Source organism: Panthera onca, chromosome B4 (genome assembly GCF_046562875.1).
Source record: "Panthera onca isolate mPanOnc1 chromosome B4, mPanOnc1 haplotype 2, whole genome shotgun sequence".
NCBI classification, from domain to species: Eukaryota; Metazoa; Chordata; class Mammalia; order Carnivora; family Felidae; genus Panthera; species Panthera onca.
Window position 1 is genome coordinate 27742618 of NC_138345.1, and position 12218 is coordinate 27754835.

The window sequence follows — 12218 nt, forward strand, 5'->3', positions numbered from 1 at the left end:
TTCTAGATTCTTTGGGGACTAGTGATTTATAGTTTTTCAGGAATTCTTGGAAAATTTTCCCTGTGAAACATATTCTAATAGCTAGCAGCCAGCGTTGGGGCCAGTGAATGGCGTGGTGGCTCTAGCAGAGGGGTTGGATGGCAATGGGGAACAGTCTAGAGAGAATCTAGTCCAAGGACTTCACTGAAGAAGGAGAGGCTTGCAGTAATGGTGTGTGGGAGGTTCCACCACCAATGTTTGTTGTCTAACATTCTCTAAAGAAGACAGGGAAGGAAGATGGGGACAGTAACATAGTAAAGGAGGGAGGGGATGGGAGGGGAGGAAAAGAAAGAGGGAGGAGCAGGGGGGAGCAGCTTGGGAGGGACCTCAGGCATGGAACCAAATCCTGCTGGTTAACTGGGAGGGGCAGAGCTGGCTTCCACCCTCTTCAATCAATGAGACACATCTGGCTTCTTCGTGGCGAGTTTCAGGGTTGATGTGGGTTATTTCAGTCGGCTCTTCAGTGATGTGGGTTATTTCTCTCTCTCTTCCTAAGCTCTTCCCTCTGTCCCTGGCCTGTTAAGGGGCAGGCTGTGGCAGGAAGAGCCCTGTGTCCGAAGGAGCATAAATAATGCAGGGGTTGTCATGGTGCATTTTTCAGTGGAGGTAAATATGGAGGCCATGCAAAACCAGACAGCACACCGATTAGTCCAGGGTCCTAGCTGCTGAAATGTATTGAACTGCTTCCTTGGAACATTTTACATTTTTAGCTGAGCACATATTTGATGGCTCTGGTTAACCCACTGCTGACTGGCTTGGCTTCCCAGAAGCAGAGAGGGGCAGGCCACGGGGAGGAGAAAGACAGCTATGTGGCCTCACATTGGGAAGGTCCTGGGACTCCGCCAAGCCAGAGAGAGGGGTCCTCCTCACTCTGAACATCTACCAGACTTTTTGAATTCTTCCATGAGGGCATCGACTGAGGCGTGAGGGATGCGTACAGGTAGGAAAGAGAATGCCAAGGAAAAGGATGACCTTGCCACGTGGGTGACCCACAGTCACCTCCCTCATCCTCATCCCGTCAGCCTCCTCCTCTGCCCTCAGCCTCTGAAACGGCTCAGCTTTGTTAATGGTGTCCCCATCCGTACAGCTCCTCCGATCCCTGCCAAACCCACCTTCAACCCTTCCAACCTGTGCTGTCCAATATGGTAGCCACAAGCCACGTGCGGCTATTTAAATTATTAAAAAATTAAATAAAATCTGAGGTTAAGTGCCTCAGTGACATTTACATCATCTCAAGCGCTCAAGAGCCCCGTGCGGCTGGTGGCTACCGGATGGGGCTGTGCAGACTGAGAGGCCTTGCGCCTTGTGGCAGATTCTACTGGACAGTGATGTTCCAGGGTGCACTCTGTTGGCAGGAAGCCCACTGACTTGTCTAAGGTTCTCCCCCTGCATCCAGGCGTTGTTGCTGGAGCAAGTGAGTGCTTCCCTCAGGCCAGGCCTCTGTCATTTCTGGCCTGGACTAATGTCATAGCGTCCTAGACACTTCATCTTGAACCCCGAGGTTAGCCTGCCCCCCACATGAGTATCCCCATAGCACACTTCGGGTCTGAGCGCTCTGCCTTCAAGCCCTGCAGGACTATTTCCTCCCGAGCTCATTCGTCCAGGCGCCACTCAGTGTCGCCCCCTCTTTGGCCACGCTGTCACCAGACTGTCACTCCTCTTTTCCTTTGCTCTCCCGAAGCCCATTATTTATTTGGTGCAGGAGAAACCACATTTTGGTTTCCCTCCCTTCTGGCTGTGAGCCCTGCCTGGCGCGTGGCAACATTCAGGAGCTGTAGGTAGAGGGCCGATCACGAGGGAGGGACAGGATGCAGGCACAGATGGGGAACACCAAGTCCCCCTTGACTGGGGTTCTCATTTCCATAGGCCTGTGGCCGAGGTCATCAGCCCTGGCTGCACTTCCGGATCACCAGCAGGCCAGGTGGGCGTGAGGGTCAGGGTGTGATCCACCCGGGTGACTTGAAAGTTCCCTCGGAGATTTCTGGCGCCACCAGAGTGGGGAGCCTCCTGCTGCGGGCAGGAAGCAAGGCCTGCTTGCTTTCCAAGCCCCCAACCGTCTGCCGAGTTCAGCTGCTGCACGGCTGCCTTGTGGCCAGAGGTCTATGAGGAATACACACGGTGCATTTAGGTCATTATGCACGAGGGGGTGTGGGACAGAGAAGGGAGAACTGCAAAATGGAAGCCGAGGACCTAGATTCCACCCCTGGCTGTGTGACTGAGGACAAATCACGTCCCCAGGTTGTGCACGTTATCTCTACATTTCCTTCTTACCCTAAAGAGTCAAGGGCTGGGAGCGTCACTGTACCGCTGGAAGTTGTTAGAGACAGGGACGGTGATGGGACAGGATGTGCACTGGGGCCATACGGACCTGGATGGCCCTGGTGCCTCCCAGGCGTGGGACAGAAATGACATGCGTGTGCATGCACGTGTGAGTCAGTGTTATGTGTATGCATGTGTGAACACGTGCGTGCGTGAATGCACACGCACGCATGAGTGTGCACATGTTTGTGCATGTGAGTGGGCACATGCATACGTGTGCACGTGTGGGTGCAGATGTGTGTACTGTGAGAGTATGAGTATACACTCATGTATGAGTGTGTGCGTGTTTGTGTGTATGCCTGTATGTGTGTCTGTGTGAGTGCGTGTACGTGTAAGGTGTACATTTGTGGGCGTGCACACGTGTGTGTGAGTGGCTGTGGATATGCACGTGGCACATGTGTGTGGATGTGGATGTGCATACAGACACACGTATGAGTGCGCATGAGCGTGTATGTGTGAGTGTGTGTACGCAAACGTCGGGAACTAGAGAGAAGGTAAGTGAGGCAGCAGACACTCACCCAGGGCCCAGGGGGCCCCGGCCCGTCATCCTCTGCCGCTGGTGAATCATGATCCCACCGCAACGTGAGGTCAAACCTTAAGACCTGGATTGGATTCTGAGGGGAGGGCGGGCCGTGGGGACTTTGCGGGAGAACCGAGGGCCTGAATTCGGAGGACTGTCTGCGCCCACAGCTGAAGAAGTGTCGCAAGAAGAAAGCCAGTAGGAAGCCATGCTCTGAGTAACACAGACCCGGGCTCCCTCCTCACTTACCAGCTGCGTGCTCTTAGGGAAGTTCCACAACTTTTGTGCGTCCCTCACGTGTGGGCAGGGTGGCCGTGACACTCACCTGAGCAGGCTGCGTGAGACGCAGGGGAGAGGAAGTGCGCGGCGTGGCTGGTTCAGGGCATGGCCCACGGTACACGCGGGCCCCGGGGGGCTTGCAAAGCCTCTGCTTCCTCAGAGGCGGCACCTCCGTGCCAGACAAGGTGCCTGGTATAAGCTCTGCCCGGGGAGGCGGCGCCAAGCCCACAGCAGCCCCGCGCCAGGGCAAGGCTCCCTGAACGAGCAACTTCGGGTCCCTATCACAGTGCTGGGGAAGATTTCCAAAGTCCTAGGGGCCTTTGAAAAAACCTAATCAATACTCCAGAGAGGAACTGGATTTTGCTGATAAACTTTGGCCAGGCCGGAGCTGGGCCTTGGAAGCGGTGTCACCTCAGACCCTTCCCCCAAGCCCAGCCTTTTCTCTCAGTGGAGTGTGTCATTCCAGCCACATGTCACTGGGAGAACCAGACACCAAAGCTGTACCACCCATAAGGGAAGATTCATGCATTCAGTGCCTCTGCTTACTGCCCACTGAACACGTGGAGAGGCCCTCTCGGGGCCTTCCAACAGGACTCTTTGGGATTGTCTTCAGTTGGGCGAGATGAAATCCTCTTGCAGAAAATTTGTTCTAGATGTAAACTCAGGGGACCACGTTATGGGATCATCTGATTTTGTCTGTCCAGCATGCCTTCCTCGGGGGAGCCATTTCTCCAGGGTGCATGCACTCGTGTTGGCTTTGGGTGGGGCTCTTTCTATTCTCCCCGCCCCCTCCCGTCACCCCAGACCCAGAGTGGGCATGAGACCCAAGCTTCGGCAGCAACGGTTACATGACCCAAACCCATGGCCAGGTCCCCCAGGTTTTCTCCAGGACTTCTGCTGGCCAACTGGGAAAGCTGTTTCCCCTTCTCATATCTCTTGTGAGATACAAGGCTTGGGAGGTTTGCGTCTGCCAGTGTCCGTCTTGTCTCTGCGTGCAGAGTCTATTCAGAGAATAAACCCCACAAAACCAAGAGTAGAACAAGCCATGGAGCCTTGATAACATCGTCTGGGCACCTGGAAGTAGTTGTCTGTCTTAACTTTTCAGCACCTGGCCCACCCTCCCCTTGGCTTTTGGTTTGAGGCAGTTTGAGCTGAGTTTCTGTCATTGGCAACCTATCCTGACTACTACACGATCACTAGGAAGCTCATTGCAAAATGGCTTTACTTCGAGACCTTGGCAAATAACGCCAGACCTTTAAAAGGTGCAGATGGACAATTTGGAAGAGCTGAGATAAACACCTGTACGTGACATTGACCAGTGTAGCATTCTAGGGTAGGATCAGTGCCCGGAGGGCAAGGCTGGAAGGGAAGAATGGCTGGAAATTGAAATGGGGATGAAGGTGTGGGCAAGGAAAGGGGGCCCTGAAGGAGAGGGGGTAAAGAGATACCAGCTCAGCCTGACTGTGCATCACCAGCGGTTCTGGGGTTGAGCGCTTAGGTCTGGGATGATTACAGGAGAGGCCACAGCCTCTTCGACATGCCTGCCAGAGACCCCTGCACTCTCTTCTCCCATTCTGCCCCTTCAGTCTGAGACCTCCCATGAATCCAGTCACCTGGCCAACGGACACTTTTTGGGCACCTCCTATGTGCCAAGTTAAAACTAGGCCACGGAGATGCAGAAGATACATCCTCAAGAAGCGCATGGTCTCGGAGAAAGAGAGAGACCTAGAAATAGCAACTCTAACAAACATAATAGCAAACATAACAAATGACCCAAGTGAGCAAGGTTTAATGTTTAAATAAATACACACAAGAAAACCCCACAGGATATTTACTTCAAAGTACCATCATCAAAAATGCAAATTACTGCAGAAAATTACTCAGGAAAGCCCAGGGAGTTTATTCTCCAGGATCAGCAGGAAGAGAAAAATTACAAAGCTCCATGATACAAGTGAGAAACCATTCCTATCATCCCTGTCCTCTCAAGATTGGAAGGGAAAGCTTGTAGGTTGGTCTATAAACCACCTCTCTACTCTTCCCTCTTTCCCTCCTCCTCCCTCGCCCTTATCCCTCCTCTTCCTCCCAGCACGGTGCATGCCCCAGAACTGGAGTCTTCCTGCAGGCAGGTGCAAGAATGCACAACCACCTGGGGCAGAGGTGAAGGCCAGTCTAGAGCAGTGTGTCTGTAATGTTGGGTTACCTCAGGTCAGATGACAGGGGTTGGGGACACAGAGTGACAGAAACCTCACAGCTCTTTCCTCCCTGATCCCCAATCCGGGCCTCTGCCTGCTCAGAGACCAAGACTCTGGAAACACCTGCGGCTTCAGGAGAGAGGGTGGTCTTGAGGGGGCTTGAGTACAATAGGCTCTTGGGTTTGAATCCAGTAACAACTACCTGACAGCAAGTTACTTAACCTCTCAGTGACTCAGTCCCTCATCTGTAAAGGGGGCATAATAAAAATACCTCAGAGGGACATAGTGAAATTTAAAGGAGCTAATATATGTAAAGAGCTTACCCCAGTGCTTGGCACACGTTAGCTGCTAAACATATTGCTAGAATTATATCCAGGTTTCTGGACAACCGAGCAGAGTTAAGACCATCTTCTAATATGAAGGGTACGAGCTGTCCCTTATGAGCAAGAGTGACTACGCGGCTGGGTATGACGGTCACACTGGCCACTGCCAAAGTGAGCGATTCCCTTAGTGTTTATTAAAAAGCCATGAAATGCCAGTACCAAATGACTAAACAAACCCAGATTGTTGCTGGGGATTTTGATGGGGAAAGGATTAACTCACTTTCAAGTGCCTTGGCTTCATCCCAACATTATTCACTTAGCTGAGAACTGCCTTTCAACACCAGGCTGGTGAGAAAGACCAGGAAGTCTGAGCACTGGGGGAGGCATGACGAGAGGAGAGGGGATGACGCGGACACGTTACAAAGACATTGGCACCATTCTCTGCTGGGTTTCTTACTTGGCCAGACACCTAATTGAGGCACAGAGACACTGGAGGGTTTCGCTTTTGTGTTTAAGAAAGGGCTGCATGATCAGGCTTATAATCAGCCCCTGAAGTCTCCGCTGGGGACTGGTCGCTTTCACCTGCTCGCTTTTTTCCAAGTAGTTAATAGTGATTATGGTGGTCCCCCTTTATCCATGGGGGACATGTCCCAAGACCCCTGGTGGATGCCTGAAACCACGGATAATACGGAACCCTGCATATGCTATATTTTCTCTTATACACACATGCCTGTGATTAATTTATAAATGAACATGGTAAGATTAACAACAATAAAATAGAACAATTATAAAAAGACACTGTAATAAGATCTACGTGAAGGTGGTCTCGCTTCCAAAATATTATGGTACTGTGCTTACCCTTCTTCTTGTGATTATGTGAGATAAAATGCCTATGTGACGAGACGAAGTGATGTGAATGACATAAGCATCTTGACATGGTGTCAGGCTACTATTGACCTTTGATGATAAGCCAGAACTCTACCTGCTTCCAGAGCCCAGGTGACCGTGGGTAACTGAAGCTGCAGGAAGTGAACCTGTGGATAAGGGGGCACCACTGTATTATGATTTAAATACTTCTCCTCTTGGGATGCCTGGGTGGCTCAGTCAGTTAAGCATCTGACTTTTGATTTTTCGCTCAGGTCACGATCTCCTGGTTTGGGGGATTGAGCCCGTTTGGAATTCTCTCTCTTCCTCTCTGTCCCTCCCCTGCTCGCTCACTCTCTCTCTCTCAAAAACAAACAAAAACCCCAATAAATAGAATAAATACTTCTCTAGTATCCCCAACAATTTCAGTGCAAGGTGTTAAGAGATGCTCCCATGCCAGATCCCCGAGTTTCTACCTAATGTGCTTCTTTTCTGTAGGTTTCGCCCAAACCTACAGAACTAGATGGTTCTACATGTAAACTTCTGATGATCTGCCTGTTCTGGGTGGACTTGCTTATGACGTGTCTGTGGTGAGCCAGGCCAAGGGACTTGGTCATGGGACCTGCTTTAACAGGGACATGTCAGTAATGCTGGCATATGTCACGTGCCTGCAGGGAGTACTGATGGGACATCCTCGATGTTGTCACAGTGAGAGGTGCACAACTTTACCGTGCATTCAGTTCATTCACCAAACTGTTAGGTACAGGAGTTCATGTTGGGTGTTTTTGAATTTTCTCTCAGCTTTTGAGAAGGGACGGTAAAGTGTGAAGCTTTGATTTTTAGGAACGATATAGGAACCACCGTAGAAAGCTAACTGGCTGAGAATTATTACTAGTGCTCGTTGAGTACTTACTGTAAGCTCAGAAGGTATTAAGAGCAAGGCTCCTAGGGTTCCAGAGCAAGGGGAGGTGGGCTCTGTCTAGAGAAGCTGAGGAAGGCTTCCGAGAGGGGGTGACATTTGAACCATAGAATGAGCTGAGGCTCCTTTCCCTCCGTCATTCATCTCGGAGAGCCTCTTGGATATTTCAAGGTAGGTGAGGCGCAAAAGGGGCTTCTGACGTAATCCTTCCCTGCAGCCCAGAAAGAAATGAAGGCCATGAAGCCTGGGGACCCAGGCCCTGGAGGAAGGAGACGGAGGCTGGGCTGCCAGACAGGGGAGCTGGGGACGGGCATTCCTAGCTGCTAATTATGTGCTGTGGGTCACTGGCCACCGTGAATACAGGTGATTCTTAAAAGGCTTCTTTGCAGCCTTGACAAATGACCCTTGAGGGATGAGAATCTTCATAAATCCCACACACTGCACTGGGACTCATGTCACGGGACTGCCATCGTCCTGGTGGATAATAGCTCTGAGTTTGGGTGCTAAAATGTGCCCGGCACTATGAAGGGGCTCCTGGCTGTGTTTTCCAGGTGTTGGCCGGGGAAGAATGCTCAGCTAATTGGTTGCCCGGGCCCCTCATTTCCGCTGAGGAGCTGTGAGCACCTGAGATGTCCAGTGAGACCACAGGGCAGTTGCCAGTAGATCGTCTCGTGGGCAGGACGGGGCTGCTTCCTTGGTAGAAAGGTGCCACGCGGGGTGGGGGCTGGGCAGGGGCTGGAGAAACAGCCCCAAGAAGGTTCACCGTCCTGGGTTTTGGCTCAGTCTCTCCCAAACGTCAACCAAAAATAAGAAATCAACAAGCCCAAATCCGCCAGCACATACGGCCCCTACACAGGACTCACCTTTAGGATGCAATTGAGGGACTTCTGGAGCTTGCCTCTTGGGGCCCATTAAACACTCCAGGGAGGGACGGTCGTCTGGGACGTCAACCAACCTCTGGCCTGATGTTCAGTATTGACAGCCCCAAAGGCAGAACGAGAGTCCGTATGGGCAAACCGCATTTGAGATCCGTGCTTACAATTTCGTAAGGGAGATCTCCCCCCTTCGAACGGTCTTCTCTGCTCATCTCTCTGGAATGAGCTGGTGGTGGATTTCTAGCAGCTCTCCCCTTCGGTACTGATACCAGCACCATTCCTATCCGAAATGTCTTTTATAATTGTGTAATTACACACCTCATTTATCCAATTGTTAAGCCAAGAGACAGATTAAATATTAACAAGTGCTTGGTTCTCGCGGCGTCATTAGTTGGAACACAAGCCTGTAATCTCAGGTAACACACGACGGTAATTATCCGTCACGTTCGCACTTAGCTGAAAACCCCGAGCAGTCAATCCAGATAAGGTTGCCAGGTAGAAAATGCATTGCCTTTAAATCCTGTTTTATCTCTGCCGTCTGGAGAGAGGAGCATTTCAGCCAGGCTCGTGGGGGGGGTTGGGGTGGGGGGGTTGAGCAGAAACTGGCCCCTTGCTGGTTAATGGCTGCGGGAGGGAGGCAGGGCGGGTGTCACAAACAGCTCAATTCCCACACAGCCAGACCTCTCCAGTCATAAATCCGACTGGGTTTTAGAAGTTATAACAGGATTTTTACCCGAAGCACCAAGATGGAGAATCTGATTTAGTGTAAACATCCCTCATTTTAGAAAACAGTGCTGAGCCCAGCAGAGTTTGCCTTTGTGGTTCCCTGTGGGCCCAGCAGCGGCGGGAGGTGGCGTTCCCGGCCCCCGAGGCTCTACCTCTGGTCCTGGACCCCCTCCCCCAGCCCCCTGCCCCCGGACTGGCCCCTTGGACTGAGCCCGCAGCCAAGCCGGTGAAGGGCCCTGCCTGGGCTGGCTTCCTTCCAACTGGCCTCTCCTGTTAGGCCACCACGACCCCCTCCAGAGACCCCCCCCCCCAACTTGTCCACTCACTTTTCCTCCTCTGACACATTCTCTGACCCCTTGATTGAACTCCCCCCTCACCCACAGTGCTCTGCATGCTTTAATTCCTCATGGTGCTCTTAAGCCCCAGAGCCCTTGCCCAGTGATGCCTGCAGGTGGCCAGTTTGGAGCTGAAGGGCGCTGGCCTAGCAAGAGCCTCAGGTCTTGGGTGGGTCTGGCTCTCCAGCTGCGGGACAGCTGGGGTGCGTCCCCGTTTGCAGATGTGACAGCCTGGGAACACGGTCACCAAGACCCAGCACTCTCTGTGTGCCCTGGGGCAACCTGGCCTCCCTCACTTCCCTTCCAGGGTCCCCAGCAGGAGCCCTCCTGGCTGACAGGTCATGGTCTATCTTCCTCCTGCACCAGGCTATCAGGTGGTATTTCCGTCTTTGTTCAGGCGCATGCGGGGACCGCATTACTGAGGCTGCCAGTCTGGAACCTTCCCAGACCACAACTCAGATATGGGGGAGGACGGCAAGTTCTGTCCAGACCCTCAGGCTGTCTTCACTTAGCTCAGGAGGCAACGACCTCCCTTCTGACCCCAGGGTGGTGCTGGCACACAGCTGGAAGTTGATTACCTTGAGAAGGATCCTGAAACCACATGTAACATCTCTTTGTAAATACAAAGGATGTGCTGCCATGTTCTGCGTGGCTACGAGTGAGACAGCATTAATGAGAAAGAATGAGCTAATTATTGTTCATGTCACATTTTTTTAAGGTTATTTATTTTTGAGACAGAGTGAGCAGGGGAGGGGCAGAGGGAGGGAGGGACAGAGAGAGAGAGAGAGAGAGAGAGACCGAGAGAGAGCGAGAGAATCCCAAGTAGGCTTTGACCCATCCAGGTGCCCTGCTTACGTCACATTTTTTAAAAACCCACCACGTTTTGCTGAACTTTGGGGAAATGTCTAGAAGAAGCCCATGTTAAAGATTTATGAATTCATGGACATATGTGAGGAGCAAAAGGCGAAAAGAGAGGAGCAGACTGAGCAGAGCGGATATTGGTAAGGAACCTCCAAGCAGGCCCGGAATCCGGGATGTCGGGAAACTGGTGAGGGGCTGGTGGGCTCCTTCAGACTTCATCACAGTGGCTTTGCCCTTTGTGGTATCTCTGATGCTGTAAAGCTGATGTCTGACTACTTTGTAAATTAATTGTGATAAAAGAGGTTGGCCTCTACCTCACATGTCAAAGCCCTGTTCTTTAGGTCCCAGAGGAAGATGCAAGAAACAAGCTCCTTTGTAAAACAAACATTCTGTGTAGAAAATCTGGGGCTTGCATTTATTGCTTCATGGGGCAGAGCTGTTTCAATCCTCCAAAGCAAACAGACTGGCAACAATCCTCCTGGGAAGAGAAGGCAGTTTTCTTCTGACAACTCATTTGCTCCACCTTAATTATCCTGGAGGTTTCGGTTGTTGTTGTTTGTTTATGTAATACCAAAGTCAGGGGGAAAGTCAGATGGAGTAAAATTACACAACGTTCTACTCTCTAGAGGAGAAACTCAGGACATTGAAGTCGTTTCTGTAAACTGTCTGGGGAATCATTAAAACTAACTTTAAAACTAAGGAGACTTGATCAATGGCCCCTGTTTGCCAATTTCTGATCTGACAGCTTATCTAAGGATTGGCTCCTGCATTCAATCAGCCCAGACCCAGTTCTGAGGAAGCCTTTCTCCCCCTTCTGACGTTTAAAACTGAGGTTTCATTTTCTGCTCCACCACGTCTTAGCTCCCCACCCCGTTGTGAACATCAAAGTGTCAAACTGGCTTCCTTACCAGGCCTGGGCCGCCCGGTGCTGGGGAAGCATGCACAACTGGCCCCATGGCCCCTGCCTTTGTGGATTTGATCATTTTTCTTCCCTGTTTTGCAACTGTTCCTGGGGAATGCTTTTTCACAGCTGGCAAAAGGCACTGAGCCCCGGAGAGCTGACATGCCTGCTTGAGCCATGCCTGAAAAATGTGGCTCATCTTACGGCTGCAGTGGGAAAAATGCAAGAGTTTAATTGGTTCTGACTTCAGAATGCAGATCATAGTTTCCCCTGGAGGTGTGCGTTGCAAGAAACAATATTACCAGAGCCAGGTTCTTTCTACAAGGCTGAAGTTGATCAAGTTCCAGGATCGTTGGTAATGGGAGAAATGAAAGAGAGCATTCGAACATTTAATTACAATATTTTGTCATTGTTATATGACCAGCAACGTTACAAAATGCTCTTGGTGGCCAGATGCAGGATGTCTTTCTGTGTGGGAAAGCAGAAATGCTCAGCAAAAATGAAGTAATTGTAGGCACCTTTTCTTGTCTTTAATCTTTCCCAAAAGGGACCCATTCAAATAGATAATTTGACTTGATTGTTTTTAATTACATTGTAAACATTTCAAAAAAAAAATCTAGGATAAAGGTGAACACAAGTCAGTTGGTAATAAAATTCAGGCTCCAATTCTTCTTGGATGACAGATGAAATGAGTTTAATATATTCTTGCTCTGTGGAAAACACGGAGCATTTAAAACTGCAAACAACTGAATTCAATTAGCAGACCTTGTTCAAAATGGCCTGGAGAACTGGAGGGCAAGGAACTCCAATTATCCACCCATTGTAGAACTGGGAAAGCCTCACAGTTCACGGCTGATATGAATCGGTGAAGAAACAATGTAAAATTGGTCCCTGTGTTTTTCCATCCAGCCATATCTGGCAAGCCGAGCCACTAAGAGATTCAGCTGTTAATGTTTTCAAGCCCTCACCTTACATAAGCCCTTAATTCATCAGAAAGATATAAAAGCGGAGAAAATACATTCAGTGTTGAAAGATGAACTACTAACTGCAATGTTTTCAAATGCA